The 17712-nt window shown below is 41.7% G+C and overlaps 1 long non-coding RNA gene across 1 annotated transcript in view; it reads right to left on the reverse strand.

Moving 5' to 3' along the window:
* LOC149130855 (uncharacterized) overlaps positions 1–17712 on the reverse strand; it is a 33468-nt gene that overhangs the window by 737 nt on the left and 15019 nt on the right. The gene's annotated exons all lie outside the window — the stretch shown is intronic.

Genomic DNA, 17712 nt, shown 5'->3' on the forward strand with positions numbered 1-17712 from the left:
ATTGGTTAAATGTCTAACCAACTAACTGATCAATCATTTGTGTTGGTTAAACAATAAAGATAAGTTCAAGGCAGACCCTGAAGAGAGAGGCAGGTGAGTCATTAACGAGATGGTGAATAAGCAACAAAGGACTTTAAGAAACAAAACACTGATTGACTGTTTAACCAACACATTAAACAAACAACCAATTAGTTAGTCAGTCAGATATTTAACCCAGTGGCTGTGTGGTAAGTAGCTTGCTTAACAACCACATGGTTCCGGGTTCAGTTCCACTACGTGGAACCTTGGGCAAGTGTTTTCTACTATAGCCTCGAGCCAACCAATGCCTTGTGAGTGGATTTGGTAGACGGAAACTGAAAGAAGCCCGGCGTATATATGTATATATATATGTGTGTGTATATGTTTGTGTCTGTGTTTGTCCCCCCAGCATTGCTTGACAACCGATGGTGGTGTGTTTACATCCCCGTAACTTAGCTTTTCAGCAAAAGAAACCGATAGAATAAGTACTAGGCTTACAAAGAATAAGTCCTGGGGTCGATTTGCTCGACTAAAGGCGATGCTCCAGCATAGCCGCAGTCAATTGACTGAAACAAGTAAAAGAGTAATAAAGAAGTGATGTTGAATCAGTGCATGTGTTATTATTGACAAAATGACCCTCCCAAGACAAGATTTGTTTCAACACACAAATTCACGTCCAGAATCTTGCAAACCAAATACAAAAATAAAGTAAATTATTATTTTTCTGGTATACACAACAAGTGTTTTAAATTAAAATTCCCATCTATGTACCATATTTAGACACTGTTGATAAGCCAGTATGTGTCCTTAGATAGCATCTCTAATGCACTTCAGTGCAAACACTGCAATAACTGGGCCCTTATCAACAATGTATAAATTTACCTTTAGCACACTGCATTTTTTCTAGAATTGTCTCCCCTGCCACTATTTCTTTTTTTCTTTTTGAGGGAGCAAAAAACAAACAAACACCTACGTGTGTGCTTACTATCCCCAAAAAAGGAGTTCCAGGAATGCATCCATCGATAGAAATGGTGCTGGATAAAGGTGTGTCACTTCAGAAGGGGACTATTTCAAAGGGGGTTAAATGGATGCCAAACTGATACGTGATGTTTCCTTTTTATAGCACCAGTCCAGATACTCATCAAACCTCATATGTACACACACATATATAAAAACACACAAACACACATATATATATATATATACAAAAACACACACACATATATAAAAACACACACACACACACATATATATATATATTAAAACACACACACACATATATAAAAACACATGCACACACATAAAACACACACACACACACACACATATATATAAACACACACACACATATATAAAAACACACACAAATATATTTAAAAACACACACACACACATTACCCTAACCCTGCCCAGCTCTTCGAAACGCCAGTGTTAAAACGGGGGTAGCTGATGAAGTAGAATGTTCTCTATGTGGCTTGTGTGTTTTCTCGTCTACGTTCTGTTTGCAATGTCCTGTACCCAGATATGCACCTATACATACAGGTGGATGTCGGTACGCACATACCTGTACGTATATATGCATATACTCATTTATTATTCGTTTTTATTTTTATATATATATATATATATATATATATATTGATAGAAAGGACAACAAAAGAAAGAAAGAGACCTCGATATTATGTAAATAGAGGAATTTATCTGTAAAAATATGTGACACTTATTCAGTAGCCATGATAAAACTCCGAGTTTCGGAAGCCAGGGTGGGAACCCACGCCAACATCTCTTCAGTTATCCGGCCAATTGAAAATGCCTGTGGCGTGGGTTCCCACCCCGGCATCCAAAACTCGGAGTTTTATCATGGCTACCAAATAAGTGTCACATATTTTTACAGATATATATATATGTATATATATATATATATATATATATATATATAAATGAATAAACACACACACATCAGGCCTCCATAATTTCCATCTACCAAATTCACTCACAAAGCACTGGTCAACTCAAGGCTATAGTAAAAAAACACTTTCTCAAGGTACTGCACAGTAGGACTGAACTTCAAACTACATGGATGTAAAGCTAGCTTCCTAACCATACATCCATGACTGCATAATTAATAAAACGTAAAAACATCAATGATTTATTAGGTTGTTTTTTTTTTTAATGAAATGACTGATTTATTAATGGATAGATAAGAATAATTAAATTAACAGTTTAACTGGTAGATTAATTGATGGTTAGATTATTAAGTGGATTACATAATTGGTAAATTAAAAAGATAAATTAATTACTTAAAAGGTAAAGAAATGTTATTTAATATACTAAATAGGTGTATTTCTAGCTTCCAAACCATGTGATTTCAGGTTCAGCCACACTGTGATGGTAGGAGACAAACACACATATTATACATGCATACAAGAGGCTTCTTTTAGTTTCCATCTACCAAGTCTATTCACAAGGCTTTGGTTGGCCTCAGAGTATAGTAGAAAACACTCGCTCAAGGTGCCATGCAGGGACTGAACCTGGAACCATGTGGTTGGAAAGCAAACTTCTTATTTCTTTATTGCCCACAAGGGGCTAAACATAGAGGGGACAAACAAAGGGATTAAGTCGATTACATCAACCCCAGTGCGTAACTGGTACTTAATTTATCAACCCTGAAAGGATGAAAGGCAAAGTTGACCTTGGCAGAATTTGAACTCAGAATGTAGCGGTGTGTGTGTGTGTGTGTATGTCTGTGTGTGCACACGCATGCATAGGTTTGTGTCACCTTGCTTTGATATTGCATAATAGTTGTAAAATGATTGCCAGTCATACAAGCAATGTCATTTATTTCGAATATTCTGCAAGAATATGTCTGTCCATGAAGAAATATCACTTAGCATGGCAACAGGTGAGGGTTGGAAATAAGAAGACCCTCCAGCCATAGAAAAATCTGCCCGAAATAAACTTTGTACAACCCATGCAAGCATGGAAAAACAGATGTATGAGAATTCATACATAAGGGGGTGAGCTGGAAGAAACGTTAGCACGCCGGGCGAAATGCTTAGCAGTATTTTGTCTGCCTTTACGTTCTCAGTTCAAATTCCGCCAAGGTCAACTTTGCCTTTCATCCTTTCGGGGTTGATAAGTTATGTACCAGTTACGCACTGGAGTTGATGTTATCGACTTAATCCCTTGTTTGTCCCCTCTATGTTTAGCCCCTTGTGGGCAATAAAGAAATAAGATGTATGAGAATTTTTTAGTATTCAAGTTACTATGTCAAATATAATTCTCATTTATTCACATTGTCTTGAATTAATCATGTATTATCCTGGGGCTTCAAGATTTCAATGATGTGATTGTTTATTTTCAGAATGACATTGTAGGGAAGGTGTGATAAGCCAGATATAGCTTGTCTGAACACAACCCATGTACAATATTTTGACTTGATAGGGCTTGCTCAACCCCTTAGCATTCAGATTACTCTGCCGAATATAATGCCTGTTTATTCACATTGTTTTGAACTCTCATAGCTCTGAGATTTCAATGATGTGATTGTTTATTTTCAGAATGACATTGTAGGGTGGGTGTGAGAGGCCAGATCCAGCCAGTTTGTACATAAAACAGGTAGAATATCTGAGCCAGATATGACCAGTTTCAATGCTAAAGGATCAAGCAATCAGCAGTGCTTTCTCGCACACTACATCTGATTCCTCTTACACCCAGGTTAACAGGTAAGGCCATGGTAAGACCAATGAAAGATGGAAAAATCTGTACGCGTTGATTGACAATATTCGTGCTGAACATATGGTTTTCCAACGATAGTGATTCAGAGTCCAAGAACTTGATCCTGGGGTTGATTTGTTCAGTTAAAAACTCTACAAGGCAGTAGTACCCCAACATGTCCACAGTCAAATGTCAAACAATATATACATATATATATATGTGTGGATGCCTGATAAGAGGCTTGCTTCCCAACCACACTGTTCCAGGTTCAGTCCCACTGCATGGTACCTTGGGCAAGTGTTTTCTACTACAGCCACAAGCTAATCAAAGCCGTGTCAGTGGATTTGGGAGATGGAAATTGTCAGAAACATTGTGTGTTCATGTATGTCTGCAAGTGTGTGCGTTCATGTAAATTTGTGTGTATGTGTAGAACCAAAGAGTAATGTATTTTCATGCAAAGAGTGTGACATCATACCATACAAGCCAATAAAATATGTCCTCAAAATCAACCTATCAGTTTAGAGTTAATGACCGAACGTTAATGTGGACACACAGTATGTGTGCATATACCTTATTGGATAGCCAATGGAAGACAAGAACTTAACTGAATTTAATGTTTAACATTGATCACTTTAGGATTTTCTTAAGGGAAATACATATGTTCTGTATAATCTGACAGTGTGAGTAATTGGAAATGTCAAAGCTGGTTTAATAAATTCAAAAACAGTGATTCCGATGACGTCTTCTCTTCAGGGAAATGAAGAAATGAATGGTGTTTTACACCATTTTATTCCTTTGGAATAATACCAGTGATATCTTCGAAACATGTGTCGGAAGTAAGAGAATTTGAATAACATCTGCATTTAAATCCATTTATTTATTTATATATATTATACAAAATATTTCATGAAAACCCGGATTTTCTACCTTTAAAAACAAGGAGTTACAACCTTTTTACTTGTGTAATTTTTGCTACCCTGGTAACTATTTATCTATTCTTTCTGTGTTAATTGTTAACAAGGGAAAAATACACACATCTATCTATCTACACACACACACACACACAAGCTTCTTTCAGTTTCCCTCTACCAAATCAACTCACAAGGCTTTGATCAGCCTGAGACTATGTAGTACACGACACTTGCCCAAGGTGCCACACAGTGGAACTGAACCCTGAACCATATGGTTAAGAAGCAAGCTTCTTACCACACAGGCGCATGAGTAGAATAAGGGTCAGGCTTTAAAGGGGTCCATTCCTCCAACTGAAGTTCAAGGTGGTGCCCTAATGTGGCTGCAGTCAGATGACAAATAATATAAAAGGTAAGACACACTCACACACAGAGGAGAAAGGAGAGAATGATGGTATTGACAGAAGATGAAGAGAGAGAAAAGAGGAGGGAAAGAGAAAATGAGGGTGAGAGAGGAGGAGGAAAGGAAAGAGAGAAGGGGAGAGAGTCAGTCAGTCAGACAGAACTTCCAAATAGTTAGAAATGCCATTGGATGTGGTTGACAGAGGGAGTGGTGGTGATGGTGGTGGTGGTATTAGCTGTGGCAGCTGGTGATGGTTAGTAATACTATTTGTTGTAGTAGTAGTAGTAGTAGTAGTAGTAGTAGTAGTAGTAGTGGTGCTGGAGGTCACTGTGATAGTGATATACAGTGGTATGTTGTGATGGCTGGGAACAGTAGAGGAGGGTGTGTGTGTGTTTGACATTCTTTTCTTCTTTTAGTTATTTCAGGCATTTGACTGCGGCCATGCTGGAGCACTGCTCTGAAGAGATTTTAGCCAAATGAAATGACCCCAGTATTTATTTCTTTAAAAAGCCTGGTACTTATTCTATCGGTCTCCTTTTTCCCAAACCACTAAGTTACGGGGATGTAAACACACCAACACCAGTTGTCGAGTGGTGATAAGGGGACAAAAACAGACACAAATACACACACACAGTGGTTCTCAACTGGGGTCCATTATGACCCCCAAGGAGATTTTGAGGGGTCCACGCAAGCAAAATAGTAAAGTGGGGACTCCTAGTAAAAATTTTGATTTAGGCACAGACATGGTTCTGGTTTTAGTCCCACTGTGTGTGGTACCTAGGGCAAGTGTCTTCTACTATATCCTTGGGCCGACCAAAGCCTTGAGTGGATTTGGTAGACAGAAACTGGAAGAAGCTTATCGTATATATATATATATATATATATATATCAACTTTAAATAGAGCTCAAAATTAATCCGTTGAAAATACTTTATTGCAACAATAACAATAATAACAACAAATAAATAGACCTATAGAGTTTTCTGCTAAGATTGTTAACAGATACTATATTTTTTACCATATTTTTTGATTAAAAAAAATATATATTTAATATATATATGTGTGTGTGTGTGTGTGTGTGTGTGTGTGTGTGTGTGTGTGTGTGTGTGTGTGTGTGTGTGTGTGTGTGTGTGTATTTGTGTTTCCCCCACCACCACCATCGATGAGAGGATTTGGGAAACTGGAAGAAGCCCATTGTATGTATATATTTGTGTGTGTTTATATTTTTCCCCCCATCATCGCTTGACAACCGATGCTGGTGTGTTTATGTCCCCGTAACATTAGTGGTTCGGCAAAAGAACTGATAGAATAAGTACTAGGCCTACAAAGAATAAGTCCTAGGGTTGATTTCTTTGACTAACACCCTTTAAGGTGGTGCTCCAGCATGGCTGTAGTCAAATGGCTGAAACAAGTAAAAAGAATAAAAAGAATGTATTACAAGAAACAGCTAAATTTCCTTCTCAAATGTTTTACGTAGTTCAACCTACACAAGTCAATGTGTGAATAACAGAAGAGGAACAAATGGTTATAGGGGTCTACCAGAATAAAACAGTAATTAAAGGGATCTCATCCTCATCATTTAGCATTCCATTTTTCATGCTGACAGGGGTCAGGAGCTGGCAAGCCAGAGGACTGCACCTGGCTTCGTTGACTGTTTTGGCATGGTTCTTACAGCTGGATGCACTTCCTAATGTCAACCATTAGTGTGGACTGGATGCTTTTTATGTGACACTAGCACCAGTAAGGTCTGTTTCGGCATGCAGCGTATTTCAAAAGAGATATATAGTAAGAAATGGATTAACAGACTTTTAAACGGATTTGTTTTTCAGACATAGAGAATGCACCTCATTCTCAGACTAGTGTCCAATGATGTCCTACTTTAAGACAGTACAGTAAGGTTTAAAGAATATTTAGCTGCTATTCTTAGCAACACTAGCTTAATGACAACTAAGTTATTTTACGAAATTCTTTGTTATATTTAAAATTAATTGAAAGAAACATGGAGCATCTCAAAAGAAATATGGTAACAAAAGGGTTAAAATATATGATAGAGAAACAATTCTTAACCCTTTTCATGGCTGAAACAGCCTCTGGCTCTGTAGTACAAATATCTTGCTTTCATAAGCTTTGAATTAAAATCTTCCACCAAACCTTAGTCACAATTTATGTTCTTAACACTAGCTTAATGACAACTAAGTTATTTTACTAAATTCTTTGTTATATTTAAAATTAATTGAAAGAAACATGGAGCATCTCAAAAGAAATATGGTAACAAAAAGGTTAAGGTACTCTCAAGTGAGGTACCCTAACTCTTGATCCCCCAACCTGCCTTAAACAACCTGATGGTCTGAGACACAAACAAATTTTTTAAATTAACTTAATTAAAACTTTCCCTCCAAAATCCATGTTAATTTACATTCCAAACACCAATTTATGCTGACAAATTTATTTTACTAAATTCTTTATTATTTTCAAAATTTCAACAGGAATATGGTAACTATAGCGTTAAACACTTCATGTAGAGGTTCTCAGGCTGTTTTTTATAATCATGTCTGGTCATGTGACAAACTGTAAAATGCTGGCTGATCCCTTCCAATATCAACTTGTCTCTGAGACCAAACCTGTTACTAAGATACAAACTTCCTGTTTAAAACCAAGGTGGATCAGAAATCACTAAGGGGTAAAGAAATGCTTATCTTTATGATTCTTTCAGGTGGTCCATAAAAAGAACTTTGGAAATCCATCATGGAAAAATACAAAACTGAACAATGAACGCAAATATTGAAATGTTTCTATCAAATCCAAGGATCAATAATTCAAACTCAACAAATGTATTGTGACCATTTTTCATTGAGAGATTCCCTAAGTTAATCCATGACTAGGAATTTGTTTCACCAGTTTCAGAATAAAGGCTCAGTAAGTGACCTTCCACAAAGTGGCAGACCATGTCCAGTTAGGAATAAAGGAGTAGTTGAGTGAGTAACAGTACTGAAGTACAGAGCATATCACCTCAAAGGCAGTCTCGATAGGTTGGCATCTTTCAGACATCTCTTCAAGGAATCTGTTTCCATACAAAGTACAGATAGTACAGCAACCGAAGCCTCAAGATTAAGAACTAGAGACTGCAATATGCAGTCAAGAGTTCAAGACTTGGAAGGAGAAAACCTTGAATTTATCCACAAACTGATAATGTTGAATAGGTTTGTTAATAGACAAAATCACAGAATTTGGAGTTCAGGAAATCCTTGGGTAATTATCCTAAAAGAACTGCATCCCACTACGTTCACAATAAGGTGTGGGATAACATCAGGTGACGGGACCTTACTTTTCTGAAGACGATGCTGGCAACCATGGTACTGTGATGTGAGATCAATTTCAAGTCTACGATTGAAAATTTGGTACAGCCATCAATTCAAAATAAACCCAACATGTAGTTCCATGATGGAACGACTGTTCATATGATAAGGGCCACAATCATGTTTCAAGAAAATCTTTGAGGCATCAGATGTGGTTTGCAAGAGGGATGACTGCACTGGTATGGCCATGTGATACATATGGATGAGGGCAGTTGTGTAAAGAAGTGTCAATCTCAAAGTCTAGAGGGAACCTGTGGTAGAGGTAGATCCAAGTAGACATAAGACAAGGTGGTGAGGCATGATTTTCAAACGTTGGGCCTCGTGGAGGTGATGACAAATGATCAAGACCTTTGGCGATATGTTGTGCTTGAGAAGACTCAGAAAACCAAGTGAAATCATAGTTATGGTCACATAACAGGAACATAAAAGCACCCATTGCACTTATGGAGTGGTTGGCATTAGGAAGGCCATCTAGCTGTAGAAACCATGCCAAATCAGACTGGAACTTGGTGCAGCTCTCTGGCTTACCAGTTCCAGTCAAACCGCCCAACCCATGCCAGCATGGAAAGCAAACACTAAATGATGATGAATTTCTCACAGTTACAGCATAAACTGGTCACCTCACTCCCCAGACTTGTCAAGCCCTGATTTCTTTCTATGGGGCTATCCCAAAGAATAGGTCTATATCAATAAGTCTCAGACTCGACAACAGATAAAGGAAAACATTTAAACAGAAACCAAAAGCACTAGAACCTGAAACAGTGAGGTCTGTGATGAAAAGGGCCTTAAAAAGGACATGTTCATACAAAGCTGGAAATGGATGTCACTTAAAAGATGTAATTAATCATTCACAATTAGTAAAAATTTATTTAATATATCTCTACTTGATAAAATATTATGGCATTGTGAATTAAAGTTAAAAAATAAAGGAGTTACATTTGGAAATTTCTTGGTGACTGTGGGCCTCCCTAAAGTGTTATAAATTAAAAAAAACTTCCATCAAAATTCCATGTTAATCTATGTTTCAAACACCAGCTTAACAACAATAAAGTTGTTTTACTAAATTCTTGGTTATTTCCAAAATTAATTGAAACTGTGTATTTCAAGAGAAATTTGGTAACAAAATGGTTAGTATGTCTCTGGAGGAAGACAAAAACTTAGTTCTACCCTAGAATTAATCCTGTAATTCCACAGAGAGGAAGGGAAGTGGAATAGTAGGGGAGATGAGGATGGAGAAAATGAGAAAGAAAGAAAGAGTGAAAGAAAGAAAGAGTGAAAGAAAGAAAGAGTGAAAGAAAGAAAGAGTGAAAGAAAGAAAGAGTGAAAGAAAGAGAGAGTGAGTGAGTGAATGAAAGACAGAGTGAGTGAAAGAGATAGAGTTAGAGAGAGAGAGTGAGTGAATGAAAGACAGAGAGAGTGAAAGAGTGAGTGAAAGAGAGAGTGAAAGAGAGAGTGAAAGAGATAGAGTTAGAGAGAGAGAAAGAGATAGAGAGAGAGAGTGAAAGAGATAGAGTTAGAGAGAGAGAAAGTGAAAGAGATAGTTAGAGAGAGAGAAAGTGAAAGAGATAGAGAGTGAAAGAGATAGAGTTAGAGAGAGTGAAAGAGATAGAGTTAGAGAGAGTGAAAGAGATAAAGTTAGAGAGAAACAGAATGAAAGAGATAGAATTAGAGAGAGAGAAAGAGTGAAAGGTAGACTTAAATAGGGGCCAATGTTTAGTGTTACCGTTCACACTTTCTCAGCTTCTGTCTTCCAGAGCTGGCAGAGCCCAGTGATCTCCACATATGACCACCACAATCGATTAATTTAACAAAGAAAGGAAGAAGGAAAGAAACTCTGCCAGTTGGATGTCTAAGTTTAGCATTACCATTCACTCATTTTCAACTTCTGTCCCTGCATGCAATTGAGACAATTGCCACTTCTCAATTCCAAAGATCATCAGATTTGGGGTGAAAACAAAAAAAAAAGAAATAAAACAAAAGCTAATGTTTGTTATCCTTTATCCTCTATTTGTTTTGATTATTGAACTGTGACCTTGCTGGGATACTGCCTTGAGGAACTTTTAGTCAAATGAATTAACCCCAATCCTTATTTTTTTTCAAGCCTGATACTTATTCTACCAACTCCTTTAGTGAAATCGCTAAGACAAAAAGAGACAATAACACACACACACACACACATATATATATATATATATATATATATATATAGTGGGGGCGCAATGGCTCAGTGGTTAGGGCAGCGGACTCGCGGTCATAGGATCGCGGTTTCCATTCCCAGAACGGGCGTTGTGAGTGTTTATTGAGCGAAAACACCTAAAGCTCCAAAAGGCTCCGGCAGGGGATGGTGGCGAACCCTGCTGTACTCTTTCACCACAACTTTCTCTCACTCTTTCTTCCTGTTTCTGTTGTGCCTGTAATTCAAAGGGTCAGCCTTGTCACACTGTGTCACGCTGAATATCCCCGAGAACTACGTTAAGGGTACACGTGTCTGTGGAGTACTCAGCCACTTGCGCGTTAATTTCACGAGCAGGCTGTTCTGTTGATCGGATCAACTGGAACCCTCGACGTCGTAAGCGACGGAGTGCCAACAACATATATATATATATATATATATATATATATATATATATATATATATATATATACACACACTACAGGCTTCTTTCAGTCTCCTCCTACCAAATCCACATGCAAAGCTTTGGTCAGTCTGAGGCTATAGAAGACACTTGCCCATGGTGGCACACAGTGGGACTGAACCTGGAACCATGTGGTTGGGAAGCAAGCTGCTTACCACACAGCCATGCATGCACGCACACACACACACACACACATACTGAGTTCAGAATTGGGAAGGCTAGTTCCACTTTTGGTAAGCTTTACCCTAGGCTTTGGAACAGCATGATATCTCATTGAACAGGAAGTCAAAGTATACAAAGTAATGGTTTTAACATCATTGCTTCATGGTGCTGAATCGTGGACTCTGTGCCACATAGGGACCACTCATTCCAGTGCCACATAGGGACCACTCATTCCAGTGCCACATAGGGACCACTCATTCCAGTGCCACATAGGGACCGCTCGTGCCAGTACCACACAGGGACCACTCGTGCCAGTGCCACGTAAGATATTTGTTCCCTGTTCATTGTGGGATTAAGGAATGTCCAGAATAAATGATGATATTCAGTGGTAGATCCATGGTCAAAAATATTGAAGAGGTCCATAGTTAAAAAATGGAGTCAGCAGATCCATTGTTGAAGTATCAAAGAAAATCCATGGTAAAAGATGATGTTAATCTTTTAGCATTCAGATTATTTCATCACATGTAATTCTTATTTATTCACATTGTTTAGAATTAATCATGTACTATCTCATAGCTTTGAGATGTTGAAAACGTGATTACTCTTTTACTTGTTTCAGTCATTTAACTGTGGCCATGCTGGAGCACCGCCTTTAGTCGAGCTAATCGACCGCAAGACTTATTCTTTGGAAGCCTAGTACTTATTCTATCGGTCTCTTTTGCTGAACCGCTAAGTTAAGGGGACATAAACAGACCTGCATCAGTTGTCAAGTGATGTTGGGGGTGGGGGACAAACACAGACACACAAACATATACACACACATACATATATATATACATATATATACATATATACGACAGGTGTCTTTCAGTTTCCGTCTACCAAATCCACTCACAAGGCTTTGGTCGGCCCGAAGCTATAGTAGAAGACACTTGCCCAAGGTGCCACACAGTGGGACTGAACCCGGAACCATGTGGTTGGTAGGCAAGCTATTTACCACATAGCTAATCCTGCGCCTGATTGTTTATTTTTAGGATAACATTATAGGTTAGGTATGATAGGCTAGCTCTGGCAGGGTTGAATATAAAACAGGCAGAGTATTTGAGCCAGACATGGTCAGTGTGTATGTATGTGTGTGCAAATATAATAAATTTGGTTGAAATGAGGGTGTATAGGAGAATGTTATGGGTCTTTTTCAAGAGTCACCAGATAAATGAATGGGTTTTACAATAAGTGAAAGACGTCAACTCCTAAACATTGTGAAGAAAAAAAACAAAATCCCATCAATTATGGCCATATTTGAAGGAGCAGAGATTTGGAAAACATCATGGGAGGATGAGTAGAGGGCAGTAGACCAAGAGGCAGGCAATGGATGAACGAGCTGGTTGGACAATGGATGAACGAGCTGGTTGGACAATGGAGGAACGAGCTGGTGGGACAATGGATGAACGAGCTGGTGGGACAATGGATGAACGAGCTGGTGGGACAATGGATGAACGAGCTGGTGGGACAATGGATGAACGAGCTGGTTGGACAATGGATGAACGAGCTGGTTGGACAATGGATGAACGAGCTGGTGGGACAATGGATGAACGAGCTGGTGGGACAATGGATGAACGAGCTGGTGGGACAATGGATGAACGAGCTGGTGGGACAATGGATGAACGAGCTGGTGGGACAATGGATGAACGAGCTGGTGGGACAATGGATGAACGAGCTGGTTGGACAATGGATGAACGAGCTGGTTGGACAATGGATGAACGAGCTGGTGGGACAATGGATGAACGAGCTGGTGGGACAATGGATGAACGAGCTGGTTGGACAATGGATGAACGAGCTGGTGGGACAATGGATGAACGAGCTGGTGGGACAATGGATGAACGAGCTGGTGGGACAATGGATGAACGAGCTGGTGGGACAATGGATGAACGAGCTGGTTGGACAATGGATGAACGAGCTGGTTGGACAATGGATGAACGAGCTGGTGGGACAATGGATGAACGAGCTGGTGGGACAATGGATGAACGAGCTGGTGGGACAATGGATGAACGAGCTGGTGGGACAATGGATGAACGAGCTGGTTGGACAATGGATGAACGAGCTGGTTGGACAATGGATGAACGAGCTGGTGGGACAATGGATGAACGAGCTGGTGGGACAATGGATGAACGAGCTGGTGGGACAATGGATGAACGAGCTAGTGGGACAATGGATGAACGAGCTGGTTGGACAATGGATGAACGAGCTGGTTGGACAATGGATGAACGAGCTGGTGGGACAATGGATGAACGAGCTGGTGGGACAATGGATGAACGAGCTGGTGGGACAATGGATGAACGAGCTGGTTGGACAATGGATGAACGAGCTGGTGGGACAATGGATGAACGAGCTGGTTGGACAATGGATGAACGAGCTGGTGGGACAATGGATGAACGAGCTAGTGGGACAATGGATGAACGAGCTGGTGGGACAATGGATGAACGAGCTGGTGGGACAATGGATGAACGAGCTGGTTGGACAATGGATGAACGAGCTGGTTGGACAATGGATGAACGAGCTGGTTGGACAATGGATGAACGAGCTGGTGGGACAATGGATGAACGAGCTAGTGGGACAATGGATGAACGAGCTGGTTGGACAATGGATGAACGAGCTGGTTGGACAATGGATGAACGAGCTGGTGGGACAATGGATGAACGAGCTGGTGGGACAATGGATGAACGAGCTGGTGGGACAATGGATGAACGAGCTGGTGGGACAATGGATGAACGAGCTGGTGGGACAATGGATGAACGAGCTGGTTGGACAATGGATGAACGAGCTAGTGGGACAATGGATGAACGAGCTGGTGGGACAATGGATGAACGAGCTGGTGGGACAATGGATGAACGAGCTGGTGGGACAATGGATGAACGAGCTGGTTGGACAATGGATGAACGAGCTGGTGGGACAATGGATGAACGAGCTGGTTGGACAATGGATGAACGAGCTGGTTGGACAATGGATGAACGAGCTGGTTGGACAATGGATGAACGAGCTGGTTGGACAATGGATGAACGAGCTGGTGGGACAATGGATGAACGAGCTGGTTGGACAATGGATGAACGAGCTGGTTGGACAATGGATGAACGAGCTGGTGGGACAATGGATGAACGAGCTGGTGGGACAATGGATGAACGAGCTGGTTGGACAATGGATGAACGAGCTGGTGGGACAATGGATGAACGACCTGGTTGGACAATGGATGAACGAGCTGGTGGGACAATGGATGAACGAGCTGGTTGGACAATGGATGAACGAGCTGGTTGGACAATGGATGAACGAGCTGGTTGGACAATGGATGAACGAGCTGGTGGGACAATGGATGAACGAGCTGGTGGGACAATGGATGAACGAGCTGGTGGGACAATGGATGAACGAGCTGGTGGGACAATGGATGAACGAGCTGGTGGGACAATGGATGAACGAGCTGGTGGGACAATGGATGAACGAGCTGGTGGGACAATGGATGAACGAGCTGGTGGGACAATGGATGAACGAGCTGGTGGGACAATGGATGAACGAGCTGGTTGGACAATGGATGAACGAGCTGGTGGGACAATGGATGAACGAGCTGGTTGGACAATGGATGAACGAGCTGGTTGGACAATGGATGAACGAGCTGGTTGGACAATGGATGAACGAGCTGGTGGGACAATGGATGAACGAGCTGGTGGGACAATGGATGAACGAGCTGGTGGGACAATGGATGAACGAGCTGGTGGGACAATGGATGAACGAGCTGGTGGGACAATGGATGAACGAGCTGGTTGGACAATGGATGAACGAGCTGGTGGGACAATGGATGAACGAGCTGGTGGGACAATGGATGAACGAGCTGGTGGGACAATGGATGAACGAGCTGGTGGGACAATGGATGAACGAGCTGGTGGGACAATGGATGAACGAGCTGGTGGGACAATGGATGAACGAGCTGGTGGGACAATGGATGAACGAGCTGGTGGGACAATGGATGAACGAGCTGGTGGGACAATGGATGAACGAGCTGGTGGGACAATGGATGAACGAGCTGGTGGGACAATGGATGAACGAGCTGGTGGGACAATGGATGAACGAGCTGGTGGGACAATGGATGAACGAGCTGGTGGGACAATGGATGAACGAGCTGGTTGGACAATGGATGAACGAGCTGGTGGGACAATGGATGAACGAGCTGGTGGGACAATGGATGAACGAGCTGGTTGGACAATGGATGAACGAGCTGGTGGGACAATGGATGAACGAGCTGGTGGGACAATGGATGAACGAGCTGGTGGGACAATGGATGAACGAGCTAGTGGGACAATGGATGAACGAGCTGGTTGGACAATGGATGAACGAGCTGGTTGGACAATGGATGAACGAGCTGGTGGGACAATGGATGAACGAGCTGGTGGGACAATGGATGAACGAGCTGGTGGGACAATGGATGAACGAGCTGGTGGGACAATGGATGAACGAGCTGGTGGGACAATGGATGAACGAGCTGGTGGGACAATGGATGAACGAGCTGGTGGGACAATGGATGAACGAGCTGGTGGGACAATGGATGAACGAGCTGGTTGGACAATGGATGAACGAGCTGGTTGGACAATGGATGAACGAGCTGGTGGGACAATGGATGAACGAGCTGGTGGGACAATGGATGAACGAGCTGGTGGGACAATGGATGAACGAGCTGGTGGGACAATGGATGAACGAGCTGGTGGGACAATGGATGAACGAGCTGGTGGGACAATGGATGAACGAGCTGGTGGGACAATGGATGAACGAGCTGGTGGGACAATGGATGAACGAGCTGGTGGGACAATGGATGAACGAGCTGGTGGGACAATGGATGAACGAGCTGGTGGGACAATGGATGAACGAGCTGGTGGGACAATGGATGAACGAGCTGGTGGGACAATGGATGAACGAGCTGGTGGGACAATGGATGAACGAGCTGGTGGGACAATGGATGAACGAGCTGGTGGGACAATGGATGAACGAGCTGGTGGGACAATGGATGAACGAGCTGGTGGGACAATGGATGAACGAGCTAGTGGGACAATGGATGAACGAGCTGGTTGGACAATGGATGAACGAGCTGGTTGGACAATGGATGAACGAGCTGGTGGGACAATGGATGAACGAGCTGGTGGGACAATGGATGAACGAGCTGGTGGGACAATGGATGAACGAGCTGGTGGGACAATGGATGAACGAGCTGGTGGGACAATGGATGAACGAGCTGGTGGGACAATGGATGAACGAGCTGGTGGGACAATGGATGAACGAGCTGGTTGGACAATGGATGAACGAGCTGGTGGGACAATGGATGAACGAGCTGGTTGGACAATGGATGAACGAGCTGGTGGGACAATGGATGAACGAGCTGGTGGGACAATGGATGAACGAGCTGGTGGGACAATGGATGAACGAGCTGGTGGGACAATGGATGAACGAGCTGGTGGGACAATGGATGAACGAGCTGGTGGGACAATGGATGAACGAGCTGGTGGGACAAGAGTGGCAAGGCAGCTGGAGAACATGCACTTAATCAGAAAGATTTTTGTTGTAGAGTTATCAATGCACTTCAAGCGTACGACACATGATAACAATGACAAGATCAGATGAGATAAGATGGTGACTGTGTATTAATCCGTTTGTTACCATGGATGGTAGTCTCTTGTAATCCAAAAAAGACAGTTCTGTAATTTCTTGAACAACTTGTACAGGTGCTTCATTTACAGAAGAGGTTTTCAACCCTGTTTTGTCCAGGGACCACTTTGATTCCCATTTTACACAGGTGGACCCCCACAGCTATTAAATGCTTAAAAAAATCCTATATTTTTATAATTAAATATTATTAGGAATTATATTTAAAAAATTGCAAAAATAATTTGTGCATCGTACAAATTTATAACAAACTTCAACTACAAAATTTCATATGGATCCCCCACCCCCAAGGGTCACGTGAATCCTCAAGTATCATGTGGACCCCAGTTGGGAACTACTGGTTTATAGTAATCAAATGTATGTGCCATACAAAGGCTCACTCTCCCCTATCAAATATTGCCTGAACTGGTGCACCGTGTAGCACGTGTCAAAGCAATCAAAGAGTAGAAGGCTAAAGACCCCCTTCAGTCATGCATGACCATGGGTTTTCACCTAGAAAGTTACCCTCCAATGCACAAGTCTAAGCAAGATTATTCATGGAAGACCAGCAGTCGCCCATGCATACCAGCCTCCCGTTTCCATGTCACCGATGTTATCCAAGGGAAAGGCAAAGCCTGATACAGTTTGGCACCAGTGACATCGCAACTCATTTCTACAGATGAGAGAACTGCAGCAATGTGAAATAAAGTGTCTCGCTCAAGGATGCAACACAGTCCAGTCCAGGAATCGAACTCACTACCACATTATTGTGAGCCCGATGCTCTAACCACTGAGCCATGCACCTTCACTGATCAAAGAGTAACACAAGTGTTTTGC

This window comes from Octopus bimaculoides, chromosome 27, assembly GCF_046866305.1.
Source record: "Octopus bimaculoides isolate indiv1 chromosome 27, ASM4686630v1, whole genome shotgun sequence".
Taxonomy (NCBI): Eukaryota; Metazoa; Mollusca; class Cephalopoda; order Octopoda; family Octopodidae; genus Octopus; species Octopus bimaculoides.